Source organism: Odontomachus brunneus, unplaced genomic scaffold, assembly GCF_010583005.1.
Source record: "Odontomachus brunneus isolate Ranch 3 - 2012 unplaced genomic scaffold, Obru_v1 Obru_scaffold_035, whole genome shotgun sequence".
Taxonomy (NCBI): domain Eukaryota; kingdom Metazoa; phylum Arthropoda; class Insecta; order Hymenoptera; family Formicidae; genus Odontomachus; species Odontomachus brunneus.
Genome location: NW_022639485.1, coordinates 67,175 through 79,941, shown reverse-complemented (window position 1 = coordinate 79,941; position 12,767 = coordinate 67,175). Strand labels below are relative to the sequence as shown.

Genomic DNA, 12,767 nt, shown 5'->3' with positions numbered 1-12,767 from the left:
CTCGCCGTGCAAATATTTGGAAGATTCCAAGCTACGGACGTTGAATTATTTCGGGATGACTCGGTCGGACGTCGCACAGTTACGCCGAGATTCGATCACCTCGGTACTCGTCGTACAGCCGCAATCCAAAGCCGATGCCGGAGCCTTATGAATACTCCAAATCGCGCCCCGCGTTCCCAACCGTCCCGATCTCAACCCCTCTCTCTCTCTCTCTCTCTCTCATCCCTACCACTTCTCTATCTCTCTCGCCCTATCTCTTTCTCTCCGGGTCTCACAGGCGAGTATCCCATTTCGCCGACGCATTACACGCACTCTACCCTTGACGTGACGCAACACATCGGGCGGTCGTGTGGTCGGCCACCCCCACCCCCTCAACAACCCTTTCATCATACACGAAATCGTACCTTTTTCTCCATCGAACATCATCCCCCATCAGTTTCCCAGCGCTATGTTGTTGTTTCTGCTGCTGTTCTGCTGCTACCACCACCAAGAACAGAGTCACAAGGACGTTCGCAACGTGAAACGACCGTTCGCGTGATCGCGCTCAAGGGCAGAGAGGGAGGATTGGGGGAGGGCGCGTCACGGTTCTCCTTCAGTTTCTCCCGCACTGCGTTGTTATCCGTTCGTTTGTACCGTATCACGTTCGCGACAATCAGATACGAGCACGGGAGCGAGTGGAGGAGCGAATCGTCCCACCACGACGGTAGCTCCAGCGAGACTGAACGCCGCTGCCGGCTATCCGCGATGAGGGTGGGCGACTGACAGGGCCGTAGGGAAAGGGCGCCTACGCCCCCGCGCTATCGCACTCGCGTGCACACGCATACACGTGCACGCACACACGCACACATACACTCGTGTGAGACAGGACCGACGTAGTATCCGTCGTCCCGAGGCAGTATCGACACCGGGAGGGAGGAAAGTCCTGTCCGCGAATTACCGGATTTTTACGGAGCACGCGAGGGAGTTGAGGCACTTCCCCCGCGGGGAAGGGGGGAGATCGCGTGCGTCGAATGGAGTGAAATTCCACGGCGCGAATGCCTCGAGAAAAACGCTCGCGAACACACCGGCTGCATCGTTTGCGCTCTGCCCCGCGTGGTGCAGGCTCGTTAGGTGGCGGTGTTTGGGAAATTGAAATTTTTCGGACACAAATGAGACAGAGAGAAACTGAGGACTGAGTCATTAACATCAGTCTCTTTTCAAATGCGCGTGTAACATGCACGCTTGAAGGAGACGCGAGAATTTCTGACCTGGAGTTAAATCGGACCACCCTGGTAGGAATGTGTGCAGTTTGGCGTAGACATAATAGAGTTCTTGTCTGGTATAATAATGCACTCTCGTTAGTTGTAAAAATACTGCGTAGGAATTCGACTAGAATTTAATGCAATTTTATTCAACGATTGAAGTAATTCATCGCATGATATATGGACCAAGATATCAATAATATTAATTCAATTTTCTAATGTGCACGTATTATAATGTGTCTATCGTGAATAAATTTGCAACATATTTATTGATATTGTCAGGAAGGAGCTTTAAATTGTGTGAACAATTGTGTGAACAAACGAAAACTGTCATGATAGAACTTAGAACTTGATGTCAATTACAAATATGGATAAAAGAACACGTATCATTTGATGGTTGTGAAAGATATTACGAAAGGAGAAATACATGGAAATACGTATTACACGTCAAAGATTTATGTTATAATTCTTATTAGCATTACAATTTTTCAATCAGAAACTATGCACAAAAATGAAATACTACCGAGGCAAACCTGACTATTTCATAGGCGGACAATTATTAATCGATTGAATTTTTATCCATTTTTTGTTCTGTTCTCGTTCAATAAATGAGTTCAAATTTTTCATGAGTAGTAACTATAAAAAAAAGTGTTACATATTGGTGAGACTCAAGTAACATTCCTCTTCAATTACTAAACAAAGTTGACATAACTGTCCAGTAAATATTCAAAAACTGCATTAAATTTCTACCAAGTCAGAAGCAAATGTAACATTTTTTTACAATTTTTTTTTATATAATCCCCCCTCTCTCTCTCTCTCTCTCTTTCGTTTGGCACGTATTATCGGTGGGTTATCTCAAATAATATATTCACAAAATTAACGAGGCGCATCTTCCCGGGACGAGCGCGTCCCAAAAATAATCACGAGCGACCGCACAAGACACATGGCCGTTTGAAATGCTCGCCCATACGTAAGCCCGAAGCTCCCAACCCGCACCCCTTTGGTCCCGCGCCCCTCGATTACAACAATAACAGGCAACAGATCCTGCGCCGCCCACGCGATTTCACGCGGTCACGTTCGCCAACGTTCGTCCGGGTGACGCGTGTGCGTAATCGCCGTCAGCACCGAAAAAAAAGGAGCAGCATGAAATCGCGCCGCCCTTGTCTCGCACGGGCGCGCGATGTCACTCGGGATCATCCGGACTTCCCCTCGGCCGACCGATGTCGCCTGCCCTTCTTCTTCGGAGGGTGGCCACCGCGCGTTCAGGCACTCCCGTCATGCACTCGATTAGCATACGGCCGGGTTGCGTTGGCGATGTCTCGATGAAGCGGAAAATCGAGGCGGAGCGGCTCCTCGACGCGCGAGGACAGTGAGAGCTGCTGGCCGTCCATGGATTTCGCGATATTTTGCGCAAAAGGGTGCAAGGGTGCTAAATGGTACGCGAGGGAACACGATTCGTGAAGCCTGGTGAACGCGCGAGGATCATGAGGATCGTGTTACTTAAACGACGGAGTGTCGATATCACTGACGTTTTCATTTGCGCTCCGTTGGATCACGTTGCTTTGGAATCGCGTATCTCCAGGTCTTTAGAACAGCGAGTAATTATTGATCGGGATTATTTACAGAGAAATCCGTGAAACGTTAATGATTCTTCAGATACCGAACTCATCATTGAGCTCCCGTAATCCCCTCGGTGAGTATCGATCTAATTATCAGACTTGAATGCGCATCCCATCGCACCGCACGAACAGCTTTATATGTTCGAAACGCATTGCGTCGGGAATTCCTGCATCGAGTGCATTAATTAGGCACATCGTTATGCCACGATAATTCGCGTACCGTGCGCATTATTCCATCAGGAAGTGTACAATATACGTAACGCTATTAGATGGGCGCACACTTCTAGAGCAAAATTCTGCGTCTGAAACCAAACAACCGTCCTTGCAGTTCTCGTTTTACGTGAATAAATACGTTATTACCAAATAAATATTTTTTGTATTTAGATATTTTTCTGCCAGTGCATAAAAGAGGATTTCCCGCAAAGAATAAAATTATATTTTTCTTAAGTATGATGGCTTAATTAGGAATCTTAATTTTCGCATCAACTCTATTTACCCGTCATGAGAGAACAATGGTTTTTAAGAAGAACATTTTCGCCCATATTAGTAATCGTTTTTTAAAGCTCGTCTCAAATGAGATACTCAGATTTAAATTTGAAGTAAGATTTGAGCTTCTTATTTGAATAATATAATATAGACGAATAAAAAAACTCAAATCCAACTCAAAATTCAGATCTGAGTATCTCATTTGAGACAAGTTTTAAGAAACGACTATTAATACGGACCTGCGACCTACATTAATAGTCGTTACTTGAAACTTGTCTCACGTGAGATATACTCAGATCTAAATTTAGAATTAGATTTGAGTTGTTTATTCGAGTTATATAATATATACGACAGTACAAATTTATAATCGCAATTTAGCTGAAAAACTCACATCTAGATCTAAATTCAAATCTGAGTATCTCACCTGAGACAAGTTTCAAGTAACGACTATTAATACAGATCTCAGACTTGAATTTAGAGTTAGATGTGAATTTTTCATTTGTATTGCATAATATATGTGACATTGCATTTCAATTGCGACTCGATTGAACAGTTCACGTCTATCTTCAAATTTTGGTAACTCGAAGCAAGTTTCAAATAACGACTGTTAATATCGGTCTTCGATGTTTGACCGAGTCGGTCACGCGCGCTGATAAATTAATCGATCACGACTGACAGTTCGACGTGGCGGGAGAAATCGCGCCAGATATACAAGTATAGGTATCCTTTCAGTTCACGGTGAGCCTTCCCATAAAAAATAAAGATAAAAACGCACCTATATACCCCGGCAACGGCTGCTCGCGCCACCGCCACTTCTGAAATTGCGCGTGATTGATCGACCATTAATTTTTTTATCTAATAACGAAGAGTGGCGCAACCGATAATGGACTCGGGCTAGTTAAAGCGCGGGCGCGCGCGGACGGCATTATCGGAGCACGTCGCAAAAGCGATTACGCTCGTCGGAGATTCGACGTAATACTATCGAGTTCCATTAAAATTCACTTATACGGAAAAAACGATTAAGCCTTCACAACGGCACGCGCGCGTTTCTCGTGTGGATGCCTCTCTTCACCTCGCTCTTTCTCTCTCCTTATCGAAAAGTTCGCTGCGGCGGCGTTTATCATGGATTTGCTGGACAAAAATCGCGTTACGTAGAAATCAAACCGGAATTGAACGGATTTGGCTGTGACGTTTGTTCTTGCATTGCGAAAACCAACGAGAGGGGGCCGTTCCGATGAATTATTTGCGCGTTCAATTATACGCACGGATAATGATTACGCGTCTCATACCGCTGATAAGCTAATATACGAGTTCGCGACAGCGCGACTACTGAATACGTAATTACCTTGTAATTACGTAATGATCGCGATACGATTTTCATGTAGGAAGCGGTCGATTATTTCAGCCAAACTGCACCGATCGTCACTGTTGTGACTCCACTCCACCTATCAAACGCGTAATAGCTGCGAATTCGCGACAATAACGTTGCGAGCGAGTCGGCTATCCTCGAAATCAAGCATCGCGATGAAATTTATTTCGCCGCACACGCTATTATTCAATGTGCCCTTTCTCCCTTTCTCTTTGTCTCTGTCTCTCTCCAGCGACTAGTATTTGTCCGTATAAAACTCTACTTTTCATCGTGAAAAAAAAGATAGAAGAAAAAAAGGGAAAAAATTCCATCGCCATCAAGCGGCTTTTACGAGGGTCGTAAAGCCGCGCGTGCAACGGACGCCACCGGGAGGCAACGCACGCGCGTATCTAGCTCGCGTTTGCGTCTGTAAAGGATACGGTTAGTCGCGAAATGGAAGAGAAATTCTACAACGCAGTGCTAGCGAAAACTCGAGTTTTAGACGCACATTCAGACAACACATCCGCGTTTCACATCGGCCAATAAACGTCGCCGTTTTTGAAAGATCCACATCTAACTCTGAACTCAACTCTGAGTTTAGAATTGTATGAGAGTTCCTCCCGTTGAATCGCAACCAAACCGAAATTTGTAAGATACTGTTTCGAAGATAAATAATAATTATGAAAAAAAAAACATAGAGAAATAGAGTGACAGAGAGATAAAAAGAGATAGTGGATACTTAGATTGTATTACCAATTGTTACTTGAAACTTATTTCAAACGGGATACTCAGATCTGAGTTCAGAGTTAGATGGGAGTTTTTCCAGTTGAGTCGCGACTGCAAATATGTCACATATGTCATGTGATATATTTGGAAAATTTGGATCCAACTCTGAATAACAATCTGAATGTTTTACATGAGACAAATTTCATGTTAGTTGTTTCACAACTATTAATACGGGCTTTAGAGAGACAACGGAGAGCTTTTGCCGCTCTAAATACAAAATAAAGAAACTTCTGTGATAAAGTCCGTGATATTTTCGCGGTATGTTTCCATGGAAAAAATGCCGTGTTTTCTTCAGAGCAAACAACTTTGATAATATTCGTAAAGTACTTGTCTGATAATTACAAAAACAGAGAACTCCGTCGCGACTTTTTCGCGGCTTTTGTGACTCGTGAATATGCAACGAAAAACTGAACGCGCGCGCAACGTCATTGACCGAACTGCGGTCTCTTTTTGCGGATTAAAATTTATTCATCCACAGAAATGAAAGCAGCTGGACAGGCATAAGGGGGGACGGTATGAGGTCCGAAAGACCGCAGAGCGCCATTCATCGACAGCGGAGCGACTACAGAGAGCTCCGGAGTTAAACGTGACTCGTTCGAGGATCGCCGAGTGATAAATCGAACTCGGGCTTCGCAATTTCGGGGCTCGCCAGCAACACGCGGATTTGGCCGAGCAAACGCCGGTGTATCCGTACCGTAGACATCGTAAAATTGATATTTATCCTGGCTGGCGTCCAGCGCGCGGATGCTGCGCCAGCTTTTCTGCGGATAATGCGCGCGCGGCGTGATTATATCGTTCCGGAAATCACCGACGCCGGCCTGAGGTTTTTTCCTAGCTTTTTCCGCTACTTTTCTGTGCCTTTCCTCATTAGGCGGATTAAGAGGAGACACGTTGCAAACCCACGAGGTCCGCGGTCGAAATCGACGTGCTCGTCGCGAGTCGGAAATACCTCGAGCGACCGGACGCTCCCGATCGATCGATCATTTTTATGTGCGCAAGTACCGGCTCTGTTATATCGATTTGTATGCAATAGCTATTTTAATACGCTCGTAATAAGCATCCCAAATGTGTTACAGTATTATGTTATACACATTAAATTTTATATTATATTATATAATTATAAATAAAATATGATATATAGACAAAGTATGATATATAGACGAGGAGACAAGATGAACTTATTTAAAGGCTTATTATCTGACTAGAAATTTATACCACGGTCTCTATCAGGTTGATTCCAATCAACTATCTGGTTTATACAAGGTATTGCACACCTTAAAAAAATATCATTCCACTGCTAAGAAAAGCGATTAGTCAGTTTTCCTTTCCTTCTTTTAAGATATCTTCAAAGAATACTTTCTTAGTAATAATGTTCATATATACTCATCAGAAATTTTAAAAAAGCTCATTATCACGTACTCAAAAGATAAATATATTCTCTTTACAAGAATATTACAAAACTTTATCAAAGGAAACGTTAATTCTAATCTATGTAATAAGCAAACCAGCAAATTTTTCTTTTAATTTTATTTTAATTTTAAAATGATATACTTGTTAGAATTCAGAATGAATTTTGAAAAAATTTGATATTTATGATGAACTTATATATGAGAAATTCATGAATACATGTGAACTTATACAATAAAATACAATATTTGAAACAAGTAACATTTACTTGAACAGTACTTGAACAGTACATATTTTTCTGTGTGTGGTATGGAGTCCTGATAAGCCATACTGAGAAAATAATATTTGAAAACTCATTTGTGGGATGTAAAGTTTCTCTTTGCAGAAAAAAATTTATTATATAGAATTGAACTTTATATCTCACAAATAAATTTTTATTTTTTTCAGTGCACTAATATTATTACTTGTATATTGCTCTAATAGGATATCCTAGAAAGAGTATAATAAACTCTATTCTATTCTTATTGAAGAATTCTTAGAATCTGCGATAACATCACCCTATACAAATCACTTAACCGATTGGAATCAACCTGACCAGGAGAATAGGATAAATTTCTAGTCGGGTACGTAGTAGTAGGTCAACTGTCATGGCCTCATGGCAAAAGAATTGCAATTCTCTCAAACATATTAACTCATCGTTCGGGAAACGGCGATTTAAAAGAGTCGTGAATAATCAGATATCAAAGATTAGCTTTCATCATCGACACCGAGTACCCTTCCTGTTCCACGTAACGTAGCTTGTTGCTACGTCGTTATTAAAGAGCGCAAGGTATTATCGCGATTTACGAACGGCTTCTCAAGAATCCCGACGTTCGCTCTCGGTCCGGTATTATCGGATGTGTCACCGAACCTCGATATCGCAACAACGTGCGCTTTATTTCCGTAAAGTGCACGCGGTAATCCCGACGCATGCCGTGCCGGACGGTATCGGTCGATTTGCCGATTTCTCCCCCGATAACGGAATAATCTGGCCTAGGCGGCTTCTCCTCGAGCGCAAAATTTCTGCAGAATCCCGCGACGGCGACTCGCGGAATCGCGTACCTGCGACACGAGATGTCGATAACCGCGCGGGCCGAGCCGAGCGATTTCACCGTAGTCGACAGTGCGACGCGAATAGCTTCGCGAACCTAATTCCCGATTTATGCCCGCTACGTCGACAACCGTACGCGAGATTTCACGACGCGATACGAATTCTCTCGCAACGATCACCGCGTTAGCGTGACGTGGCGGCGCTCTCGTTAAACATTAAACGTTCGCTAATTAATGCAGATGCGTCCCTGGCGCACCGCGCGATCACCCTGCGATTGTATCACGATGCGATACGCTGGCATAGAGCGCAAGTATTTCAAAAGCACGTATTTTATTGGTCACAACACGATATTATTGCCATATCGGAATTACGCCATACGCGGCGGAAAAAGGACCAACTTGGAAATAAATTAATTTTGCAATCCTTTGCGTTGGCATTTTTAGTTGACATTCGCGTAAGTCACATTTTCATCGAAGCTCACGTTCGGAGAGAATAAAAGTTCACATTGGACAATTTTGGCTGCTGAACAATAGAATGATGGCAGCCAACGCAAGAGGTTAATCGATGTTTTTATATCGACTATATTTTTGTGCCATTTGTCCAGTTAATAACACATTATTGTTCGCGGAGAAAATATTGTAATAGAAATTAATAGGATTATATTTCACTTTACGATGTTTCTTGCAAAGCTGGAGTGCACTGACACTGTAATGTGTAAATTACATTATGGAAATAGTAAATTTGACAATTTGTCGAGTATGTAATGTCAAAAACACTCTCTCATCTTGACTCATAAATAATAAAATATGCACTGAAGGCTAAATAATTGACTTAACTAAAATTGTAGTTACTTTTGGTTCTAACTGTATTTTTTGTAATAAAATGGTAGTAATAATGCATGTAGAATTTTTACCACCAAAATTACAATAGAACTTAATTTAAAAAATAGTTTCCTTTTTTGACCATAATTTATAATAATTATTTTTCTATGTAATTATAGTTAATAATACCATTTTTTCTCAATATTTGGGAGGTAAGATTCCAACACAAGGGGTCCAATCAGTGTTTTTACATCGGCGATATCTTTGTGCTATTTTTCCAATTACGCAAAATAACACAGAAGAGGAGAAAATATTATAATAAAAATTACGTTAAGATTATATTTTATTTTAACGTTTCTTGTAAAACTAGAGTATATTAATTGTAATATAAGTTACTAACATTGTAACGTTACTAACATTGTAAATTATTACAAAAATAGTAAATGACGATCTATCTTTTTCTTTTCTCTACTAAATATACTGCGGAAAACATTCAAATAATTAGAATAATTTCGTAATAGAAAGTAAACACACGTAACATTTTTATACAAACATATAATAATTTTGGTCATAAATTCTGTATGGTTCAAGATTACGAGAAAAATTTTATTGTAATTCTTACTACAATATTTTCTCTAAGTAGATGTTTTTACTTATTCCAATGGTTAAGTTTTGGCGCGCAAGATATTGTGATTTTGCATTACGCCACGTTGCGAAAACGACCATACGGTTTGGAGCAAAAAGTACGTGTCCCCGCAAACGATTCAGTCGAGGCTTTCTCACGAATTATCCGTGACCAGGTTCGGCCAACATATAACCGCGAAGAACGCGAAAACCGGAAATACCCGGTGTCGCTTAAACGTCGACAGGCACACCCACGACGCGCGGTCCTGAGACACGGACACGGACACGGACACGGAAAAAAAGGAAAAAAAAGCACAGTCGCATCCAAGAGAGCTTCACGACGAGATTTTAATGACATCATAATTCAGCGGGTCCCGCAAAAATCTCCCGAAATTCCCGATTTCACGGCCGGTTCTCGGAGAAAAAATTGCGCACCGCGGGAGGTGACATTTTTCGAATTTCGAAAGGAGAAGAAATCACACAGACGATTCGCGCGTCCTGTCCATCAACCGAAGAACGTACTCTTTTTCACTGCCCGATATATTAACACGGGAAACGATTTTGTCTCGGTACGATCGAATATGTATGACGCTCATTATGCCGCTGGAACGGAACACTCTGAACACTTCATGCGCCCATATTTTATCGAGAAAGCCACCGATGGGGTCGATAAAGTATTAAGCGCGACTTCCGATGTTTAGGTCGCGTGGGTGGAGCAACTGGAGCAGCACTTCCGCAGCGTGCGCCGAAAATCAGAACGCCGGCAGGAAACTCGATTTTTCTTATTTATAGTGAACACATTGCCTTACATACGCGCCCGCCTAAATAGGACGACGTCAAATATTTAACGTTAACGAATGTTTCACGTCTACTTCCGCGATATCGCTCAACTCGCTCGGAAAAAGTGACAAGTAGCGGAATGAAAAATTCGCAAAGAGCGGGACTCACTGCTTGGCAAAACTAATTACTTCGAATGTTGCACTGAGAAAAAAAATACTTGAAAATTTACTCATGAAATATATAACGTTTATTTCAAATAAAGTGTGAAATAAAGTTTCTTTCACGGAAATAATACTTGAAAATTTCTTTATGGGATATAGAATTTATTTTTATGAATAAATTTTATACTTACAAATAAATTTCCAAGTATTTTTTTCTCAGTGTGTAATTTAAATATTCTTAAAAATATCAGAAAAATCGTACTAAGTCGTCCGCTCCCGACACACACATTGAAAAAAAGATATTCGAAAATTTATTTATAGAATATAAAATTTTTCTATAAAAAACAAAGTTTTTCTACGAATAAACTTTATATCTAACAGATAAATTTTCAAGTATTTTTTTTCAGTATGCTGAGAATATTTCTGAAAATATTCGGAAAATTATAGTCGCCCCTTGACATATATTGAGAAGAAAATATTTGAAAATTTATTTCTGTGAAGTAGAGTATATTTCTGTGAAGTAAGGTTTATTTCTGTGAATAAATTTTATATTTCGCAAACAAATTTTCTCTCAGTGCATTGACATCAAAAATCAGGACGTTCGAAGGATATACCGAATGCACCCTGACGATGCACCTCCACCTCCCGAGAGAAGGTGCACGTAGCGATCGCGAAGGCCGCTCTCGGTCGAGAGAACTTCGCTGCAGTTGCGAATTTCACGGGCAATCGAGCCGCTTTCCTTCCACAACTCTCCTCTCCGGTCTCTCGCTCCCTTCCTTGCCCCCTCTCTCTCGCCCCTCTCGATTTCGGGCACACGTGTGAACGCGCGTACGACGCGCGGGCCAGAGAACAATGTATGATTCATTTCACGGCTCGTTAGCGAACCACGCTCGGACTCCGCGCTGCGTTCGTTCGTTCGTTCAGTCGCGCTTGGCCGAGCGTGCCGGAAGAGAGAGTGCAAAAAAATGCCGCCCGAGAGTTTTTCGAGCTCCTCCTACGCCGGCTCAGCAACGACGACGTAGGGAGCACGCACCTCGGCACCTCATGTCGTTTTACACACACGCTACCAGCCGGGTCGAGTCTCGGCCGAGTAACCTGACTGTGCGCTGGACTCGGATGGGTCAACGCGTACTCGACCGCCACTCGGTCTCCAGGTACTTGGGCGCGTGTGCATATGGCATATATGAAAGTCGGGGACCCGTCTGGCAGAATGTGTAAACCGAACATTACGAGATGCCAAACACGCTCTTTCCCTTCCTCCACCCCGTGTTGATGTAGCCGTGTATCACGTGTTTTTAGAACAAATTTTTTTCATCTAATAGTGTTGGTACAATGAGACGCGAGAAGCACTGTGTAAAATTCGTTATTGTCTCCAGTGTATTGCACACCGATCAATTAAGAGATTCTCTTGATGACCGAAATAATGCGCGAGTCAATAATTAAAATTAACCAATCGTCATATACATAATCACATATAATTTCGCCGACTGATGAAGTGAATTATTAATTAATACACAATCAGACACATCAAAATTTGATTGACAACTGATTTCACTGATCGATGAGATTATTTAGGATTTTACGTATGACAAGATTGACTAATTTTCATCGTTCATTATAACATATGTTCATATAACAACGTCCCGTAAAGAAGTCGCGACAATTATACCTTCATTTATGCAGTTTATGCGGTTCGTCATTGAAGTATGCTCAGCGAAAGAGAGAGAAGGGGAGAGATTGAGAGAGAAAGAGTGAGAGAGGGGCTCTGTTGAACGACAACGTCAAATGCGTCGTAACGCGCGAGAAGGGTGAGTCTTTGGGTGCCGCCAGGCACCCTCGCATATTTATTTCATCGGGATCTTTTGCGGCGTGCCGTCCCTCGTGTGACGACCCTAGAACGCGCCTGCGGCCTCATATACTCGACTGCACCTTCGACTGTTCTCTTTTTTCTCTTTCTCTCTCTTTCTCTTTTTTTTACCGACAGTTAGTCGCGCGTGCGTTCTCTTTCATGTAAGTATGCGAACGCGGGGGGTCGTCGGCGGGGGTTGACTGAAAGGTGCAGGACGCGTTCAAATGAGCATCGGTAATTTGCTGTAAAACTCGGGCTCCTGAGTTTTCGCGCGCGAATTCGCGACACGTCGATCACGGTTACTTCATTAATCGGCCCCAGCGAGCACGATGTTTCCCTTGACACGCGTGACACGCGGCCTTGTACAAAATACGTATGTCATACACGGAGAAAAAATACTTGAAAATTTATTTGCGACATATAAAGTTTATTCACAGAAATAAACTTTATTTCGTAGAAATATTTCTACAGAATAAACTTCATTTCACAAAAATTAACTTTATATTACACAAATGAATGCATTTTCAAGTATTCTTTCTAGCGTATATTACCTAA

The 12,767-nt window shown here is 42.1% G+C and overlaps 1 protein-coding gene across 5 annotated transcripts in view; it reads right to left on the bottom strand.

Moving 5' to 3' along the window:
- The window catches only part of LOC116843689, a 123,005-nt gene that overhangs the window by 78,381 nt on the left and 31,857 nt on the right, over nt 1–12,767 (bottom strand). For 2 of the 5 annotated variants that reach the window (XM_032814322.1, XM_032814327.1), the window contains exon 1: nt 405–729. The exons of the other annotated variants lie outside the window; for them this stretch is intronic. The gene's annotated coding sequence lies outside the window, so the exon portion shown is untranslated. Of the gene's footprint in view, nt 1–404; nt 730–12,767 lie in introns of those variants that run through there. 5 annotated transcript variants of the gene reach the window in all.